Source organism: Enhydra lutris, unplaced genomic scaffold, assembly GCF_002288905.1.
Source record: "Enhydra lutris kenyoni isolate GAN:26980312 unplaced genomic scaffold, ASM228890v2 scaffoldscaffold48, whole genome shotgun sequence".
NCBI classification, from domain to species: domain Eukaryota; kingdom Metazoa; phylum Chordata; class Mammalia; order Carnivora; family Mustelidae; genus Enhydra; species Enhydra lutris.
In genome coordinates, this window is record NW_019154132.1 from 75,018 (window position 1) to 83,809 (window position 8,792).

Sequence of the window (8,792 nt, forward strand, 5' to 3'; positions counted from 1 at the left end):
AACCCGATGTGGGACTCGATCCCAGGACGCTGGGATCATGACCTGAGCCGAAGGCAGCTGCTTAACCAACTGAGCCACCGAGGCGTCCCTAACAATTGTAAATATTTATGCCCCCAATATGGGAGCAGCCAATTACATAAGAAAACTGTTAATCAAGATAAAGAGTCTTGAAATGAATACATTAATTGTAGGAGATCTTAACACACCTCTCTCAGTAATAGACAGATCATCCAAGCAGAAATCAATAAAGAAACAAGAGCATTGAATGACACATTGGACCAGATGGACCCCAAAGATATATACAGAACATTCCACCCTAAAACAACAGAATACTCATTCTTCTTGAGTGCACATGGAACCTTCTCCAGAATAGACCACATACTGGGTCACAAATCAGGGCTCAACCAATAACAAAAGCTTGAGATTATTCCCTGCATATTCTCAGATCACAATGCTTTGAAACTGGAGCTCAATCACAAGGAAAAGTTTGGAACGAACTCAAACACCTGGAAGCTAAAGACCACCTTGCTTAAGAATGCTTGGATCAACCAGGAGATCAAAGAAGAACTTAAACAATTCATGGAAACCAATGAGAATGAAGACACTTCAGTCCAAAATCTAATTGGAAGGGGAGGTGAACCATGAGACACTATGAACTCTGAAAAACAATCTGAGGGTTTTGAAGGGGTGGGGGGTGGGAGGTTGGGGGATCCAGGTGGTGGGTATTGGAGAGGGCACGGATTGCATGGAGCACTGGGTGTGGTGCAAAAATAATGAATACTGTTACACTGAAAAAATAAAAAATTTAAAAAAAAATCTAAGGGATACAGCAAAGGTGGTCCTAAGGGGAAAACACATAGCCATCCAGGCCTCCCTCAAAAAAATTGAAAAATCCTGAATACACCGGCTGTCTCTACACCTTAAAGAACTGGAGAATCAACAACAAATTAAGCCAACTCCACACACAAGAAGGGAAATAATCAAGATTAGAGCAGAGATCAATGAGATAGAAACTAGAGATACAGTAGAATGTATCAATGAAACTAGAAGCTGGTTTTTTGAAAGAATCAATAATATCGATAAACCATTGGCCACACTAATCCAAAAGAAAAGAGAGAAGGCCCAAATTAATAAAATTACGAAGGAAAAGGGAGAGATCACAACAAACACCAAGGAAATAGAAGCAATCATCAGAAGTTATTATCAACAGTTATATGCCAATAAGTTAAGCAACCTAGATGAAATGGATGCATTCCTGGAAAACTATAAACTCTCAAAATTGAACCAGGAAGAAATTGACAACCTGAATAGACTGATATCTAGTACTGAGATTGAAGCAGTGATCAAAAACCTCACAAAACACAAGAGCCTGGGACCTGACGGATTCCCTGGGAAACTTTCAAAGAAGAAATAACACCTATTCTCCTGAAGCTGTTCCAAAAAATTGAAACAGAAGAAAAACTTCCAGACTCTTTCTATGAAGCCAACATTACCTTGATCCCCAAACCAGGCAAAGACCCTACCAAAAAGGAGAATTTCAGACCAATATCCCTGATGAATATGGATGCTAAGATTCTCAACAAGATCCTAGCAAATAGGATCCAACAGCACACTAAAAAGATTATCTACCATAACCAGGTGGGATTCATCCCTGGGTTACAAGGATGGCTCAACATTCACAAATCAATCAATGTGATAGAACAAATCAATAAAAGAAGAGAGAAGAACCACATGGTCCTCTCAATTGATGCAGAAAAAGCATTTGACAAAATCCAGCATCCGTTCCTGATTAAAACACTTCGAAGTATAGGGATAGAGGGAACATTCCTGAACTTCTTAAAATCAATGTATGAAAAACCCACAGCAAATATCATCCTCAATGGGAAAAAGCTTGCAGCCTTCCTGTTGAGATCAGGAACACGTAAGGATGTCACTCTCACCACTCTTGTTCAACATAGTATTAGAAGTCCTAGCAACAGCAATCAGACAACAAAGAGAAATAAAAGGTATCCAAATTGGCAATGAAGAAGTCAAACTCTCTCTCTTCTCCACTTGATTTTTAAAAATATTTCATTTATTTATTTGGTGGAGAGAGACACAGCAAGAGAGGGAACACAAGTAAGGGGAATGGGAGAGGGAGAAGCAGGCTTCCCACTGACAGCAGGGAGCCCAATGCGTGGCTCGACTCAGAACCCTGGGATCATGACCCAAGGTGAAGGCAGACACCTAATGACTGAGCCACCCAGGTGTCCCTCTCCACTAGGTTTTTAAGCCTGTGTATATATTAAAATATGTTTTCCTGGCTACAAGTAACAGAAAAATCTGGATTAGAGCATGGAGATATTTCTAGTTTACTTAAGAAGTCCAGAGATAGCTGAGCCCAAGGTGTTTCAGCCACTCAATAATGCTGTTAAGGACTAGCTTATTTTTGTTCTTCTACTCTACCATGCTTGGAGAGTTGGGCTTTCTACCAAGTGTATAACAAATAAGAGCAACAGCAAAAAGCAAGGTTCTAGCTTGTAGATATTTTTAAGATGAGTGTACTTTACAACTAAACCATATCAAGATGATTTACTATGCCTTAATAGTTTTCATACTTTTAGAGCAAACAAACTTTGATTTAAAAAAAAAAATCTGTTTTTTTTTTTCATTCCATGGGTCAGTGTAAAACAAAGATAATCCATTTTCCATCCAAAAGTGACTTGCACCACATACTTTTTGGCTCATTTCTGGTCTGCTCTTGGAAAAAATATTTCTCAGCCATTTTCTCACTTATAAACAATTTCTTTGGAGATTGACAAGGGAACAGAACAGAATTAAATAGTAAACTTTTGCAAACTTATTTTTTTCAAAGATGCAATTTCTCCCAAACCCTCAACGTGTGGGGCCTTTGTTAAAGTATTTCTTAGGTTTTTAGGCATTGTTGGTTGAATCTCAGCAACCACATTCTAGAAAGCCCAGATTTATGAGCCTTCCTTCTATGATGACTGTGTTAGAAGAAGGGCAAGACAGTAGATGTATATCAGAAATTGTGTCCAAGAAACCAACAGACTAAGGGGAAGGCTTGCACCCCTCCCCACAGTGTCTAAATATAGAAAGGGGCACAGCCGGGCCATGGGTGGTGATATGTGGACTTATTTTCACTTCCCTGCTGCCGGGTGGATCCAAGCCAGTTTCAATGGTTTTGACAATGAAACTCACCTGGGTGTGTGTGGTTTGGCTTTGTTCTTCAGGTTTTGATGTTCCCTAAGGTCAAATTGAAACCCTCAAACTGGTGTCTTATAATAAGCTGACCCGTAATGTAATATAATGTAATGTAATGTAATGTATGTGTAATGTACTGTGTGCTTCAAATCCATGTCAACTGAAATCAGTGGGCTTCTTACAAATAAACAGGACCCACCTCCTTGACCAGCAACATCTTGGAGTCATGAACTAACAAACTGGCCCTTGCGTTCAGTGCTGACTCAGAATGAAGGACATCTCGAACCTCCCCCAAACCCCCATTCACTTTAGACCTTTTAAACCTATTTCCAGTATACAGAGATAATGTAAATCCTTCACATTAATACTAAAATGAAATAATTACAAGTATATATACATATACAAATATAAAACATACCTATGTGTATGTGGACATACACATATGTCCACACATGTTTATGTATGTGTGTTTATGTATATGGTTCTTAATCTCACTTTTTCACTTAACAATACTACTTGTAGGAAAAAGTGAATTGGGGGAAATCGGAGAAGGAGATGAAGCATGAGAGACTGTGAACTCTGAGAAACAAACTGAGGGTTTTGGAAGGGAAGAGAGTGGAGTGATGGGTGAGCCTGGTGGAGGTATTAAGGTGGGCATGTTCCCCCAATTCACTTTTCCTTTCCTTCTCTTAATGTCCTCCATGTTATTCCTTATGCTCCACAAGTAAGTGGAACCATATGATAATTGACTTTCTCTGCTTGACTTATTTCACTCAGCATCCATTTTAAATTTTGACAGCAACTGCCCACCAAAATGGTTGGACAAATTACCTTCACACCAGTTTCACGAAAGACTGCTGTGTAAACTCCACCAATGCCAAATTTTACCAAGCTTTATTGGGTAACAATGGTTTATAGGTAGCCATTTATACTGCATTGTTGTTTTGATTTGCATTTCTTTAATTATGAGCGTTCCTGAAAAATCTGTCCCATGTTTGATGGCTAGTTGCATTTTTATTGCCATGAACAAGCTATTAATAGTCTTTTTGTAATAGAATTATCCACCTTTTTCTTACTGATATGACAGAGTTTGTGGTACAGTTAAGAAAGAATCCTAAGGTCTATCATATGTTGCAAAATTGTATCTTTTGGCTTTGTGATTTTTTATGTAAATTTTTAATTTCTTTTGAAAAGTTAAACAACATTTTCTTTCATTATTTCCTGGACTTCTTCATCAAGATTATTTTTGAAATCAACTATCTTTTCTTAGAACTTACTGTTATGACTAATTGCAATATGTAACACACCTTTTAACAGATGGTAGTTATTAATTCACAAACTCAGTGATTCCTGGGTGATGTTCCTGTGCAGCATTTGGCAGTTGTAGGTGAACTTGTATTCTAAGTATCCCCTTTCCCAAGGGTTACAAAGTCAAATGCCATTAGTTGCCTGTCCTTTTCATCATGTGAAAAGATGACTATTTGAGAAATTAGCCTATTAAATAATTATATAAACATTCATGGTAGCAATGGTCAAGTTTCCTAATTTTTTTTATTATTGTGCAAGATTCATGGGCTGTTACAGTTCTAATTAAACCTACCATTTACCTTATTCAATTGTGGCATCATTTCTTTTTTGTTTAATTAGGATAAAATTCCTTTTGATGAAATTTTGTGAAAGAATGTAATGGCTGTAGAAAATTGATGCTAAACATTTTAAAGATATTTGATGAGTTGGCAGATGAATGGATAAAGAAGATGTAGTATACATATATGATTAATAAATTAATAAATATTAGTCAGCCATAAAAAAGAATGACATCTTTTCATTTGCAAAAAAATGGACAGAGCTAAAGAGTATAATGCTAAGCCATTTAAATCAGCTAGAGAAAGACAAATACCATATGATTTCACTCATATGTGGAATTTAATAAGCAAAACAAATGAACAAAGAAAAAAAGAGAAAGAGAAAAGCCAAGAAACAGGCTTTTAACTATAGGGAACGAACTGATGGTTAAAGAGGGGAGGTGAAGGGGGATGGGTGAAATAGGAGATGGGGATTAAAGAATACACTTGTCCTGATGAGCACTGAGTAATGTATAGAATTACTGAATCACTATATTGTACACCTGAAACTAATAGAACAGCGTATGTTAACTATACTGGAATTAATAACCTAATAATACCTAGTTAATATCTCAGGTAATTGGGGGAGAATTCAAAATGGGATACAAATTATAGCAATCACCTAGCTGTGTAACAGAAGAACAACATAACCATAATAAAGAGATTGAGAAAGAAACCAAAATAATAATAATGGTAATAAAATATACTTAAAATATAAAAAAAATCTTATGTTAAAAAAAGATATTTGTTGTGGATAATGTGGTTATTACATAATGAAAAAATGTTAGTCCTACTTTATAGGTTTCAAAATGAGAGAATTAAAAATATCTAACCTGGGTCCTAAGAATCTCATCACATGTTTTAAAGAACTGAAAGGTATCAGGAATGATTGCAGCTGAAAGTAAAAGGGTTAGAGGCAGTTAGTTAGGTTCTAACAGGATACCTGGAGGCCAGAAAAGGGAAAATCATGGCTGCCTGTCCTGGGAAAGTCAGAAGCCTGTTCTGGCAGCACTCTACAAGAAGCCAATCAAACCAGACAGGCCCAATTGTTGATCCCATGACAGGAAGCCCCTGACCAAATAAGGAAGACATGAAAACCCTGCTTCCAAGAAATCCCTGCCCCAAATAATGAATATCCCTTCTACCAGTTAACAACTGTCAATAAACCCAACACCCCAGAGCATGCAGTACTCTCCTGTTCTCTCTCAAGCTCTCCTACTTTCACATCTCAAGAGTGTACTTTCACTTTAATAAACTTTCCCATTTGTGTTGCTCATCCACTGTATTGTGTTCCTGTTCTTGAATTCTTACTCATGAGGAGACCAAGAAACTTTGGCAACATTCTTGGGTTGAAGCCCCAGGGCCAAGAGTTTTATCAGTCCAGCCAGCAACAACAGAAAACATGGGTAACAATAAGTTGTGTAATAGGGTATTTGTTTGCCAGGGCTGCCACACAAGGCACTACAAACAGTTTATTTACTCAAAGTCTGGAGATTGGAAGTCCAAGATCAAGGTGTCAGCAGCATTGGTTTCCTCTGTGTCTACTCTCCTTGTCTTGTAGCTGGCTACCCCTTCACATGATCTTTCCTCTGTGCCTGAATATTCCTGTGTCTCTTATTGTGTCCAAACTTCCTCTTATTATAAGGACTCCAGCCTTAGGAGTTGGGACAAACTCTAATGGCCTCATTCTAACTTAATTGAACTTATCTCCAAATATAACTATGTTCTGAAGTACTAGAGATCAGAACTTCAAAACAGTATTTAATCACCAAAAAAATTGAAGTGCGGCAATAGGCAGTCCAGCAGCTGGCTCATGAGCTCACCAATATCAGAAACAGCTTTTCTGTGTTCCTTGTTGTCTTTCCTTTATGGTTGCAAGATGGCTCCAGTCTGAGGTCTTCCCTTTGCAATAAAAGAAGAAATAGGAAAAGGTGGTGCCAGAATTTTATGTTGTTTGTTTGTTTGTTTTGTTTTGTTTAGATGGTAAGAACTATCATGCAAGCTTCCTGGTAGACTTCCTTTTCCACTTTAATAGCCAGGACTGTGCCACATAGCTATTCCTGGATGCAAAAGAGCCTGAACAGGCTCAATACTTATGTCTATAGTAGAAGTACAAATGGAAGGAGGATGGGAGTTGGGTTAGCCAACAGTGTTTGCCTCATGGATTCCTCTCTGCTGCTCTGAGCTCATGCTTCCATTTATATATTTATATATAATTTGTGGTTCTGGTGCCTTTTGAGAATGGTTTATATCATACGAATGATTACTGTGGTGAAAACATTTATGACATATCAAAATGGGAAATTGCTCTTCATTCATACCAACACTACATTATTTTTTTTCACTTACATTTACTTTTCCATAATGCTAATGCTTATGTAATAAACATATGTTAATTTTACACTTTCTTTTTTAAAGATTTTATTTATTTATTTGAGAGAGAGAAGGAGAGCACAAGTGAGAGAGCAAGAATGGGGGGGGCAGAGGAAGAGGGTCAAGCAAACTCCCTGCTAAGCAGGGAGTCTTATGTGGTGCTTGTTCATAGGATCCCTGGAATCATGATCTGAGCCAAATGCAGATGCTCAGCTGACAGAGCCACTCAGGTGCCCCAAATTTTACATTTTCAAAAAACAATGGATGTGGGGGGGAAAAATCAAATGACAATAATATAGAGACTTAACTCCCTAGTGAACAAAAAAGATTCCTGGTTTCATTTTTAAACCAATGTGGGAGGGTGAGAATATGAGAAACATACTATACAGAATACATGAACTGATGGGAACCTGAAAGGCCATCTGGTCAAACACCTGTTTTCTATCCATAAGAAAACAAAGACATGGAGACTTCATCAAAGTCAGTCAGCAAATTAGTGTTCAAGTCCCTATGAAAGCCCAGATCTTCCCATTCCAAGTATAGTATTCTCTATCCTAACATATTCTCTTACATGAACTAAAGTGTTGGCTAAATATATTTAGAGACCTGCAGCATGTAGTATAAGTGTTTGACTTCCTTCAAGGAGGGACCTCTTGTTAAGGAGCAGCTCATGGTAGCTTCCTGGAAAGACCTGAGGGCTTGTGGAACTGCTTCTCAGTCCCAGATGCACTGTTGCTCAGGGACTACCTTGAGCTTGGTGTCCTTCATGACCCAGAGCAGGAATTCCACAACAATAAAGACTGCCATTCACAGAGAACTTGCTATGTATGCCAGGCACTCAGTTCCATTGCTTTTAATCTTCACAACAACAATGCAAAGGAGAGTTATTTGCCCCATTTTATTATCATGGTATTTTTAAGGGTTCCACTGTAACCTCCTCAAAGGCATATTGAAATCCTTATATCTCCCACTACCTCAGAATGTAACCTTATTTGGAAATATGGCCCTTGTTCATGTAGTTAGTTAATATGAGGTACCTGGAGTTGGATGGGTCCCTAATCCAATATTTCTGTTGTCCTTAAGAAAAGGAGACAGACATGAGACAGACACATAGGGAAAAGATGGCCATGTGGAGACAGAAGGAATGCCAGGGATTGCCAGAAACCACCAGAATGTAGAAAAGAGAGAGCATATGGTCTTGCTGACACCCTAATTTTAGATTCTTCTTCCAGAACAGGGAGGCAACACATTCTTCTTGCTTATATCTACCCTATTTTTAGTAATTTGGTGTGACAGTCCTTGCAAACTAATACAGATACTGAGGCTCATTAAGTAGAAAGTATGCCCAAATCTATTCAGCCAGAATTTAAATTGAGGTCTTCCTGGTTCAATAAAAGTCATGTTTTTTCTTTCTTTCAAATGAATTGTGAAGGTAGTATGACAGCAAATCCCCAAACACTGCTATGCTGGCAAAGACAAGGGAAGAAGACGAAGGCTCTTTAGAAGAGTGTTCCTTACAAAAGCAAAAATGAACTTTTGGGACTTCATCAAGATCAAAAGCTTCTGCACAGCAAAGGAAACAGTCAACAA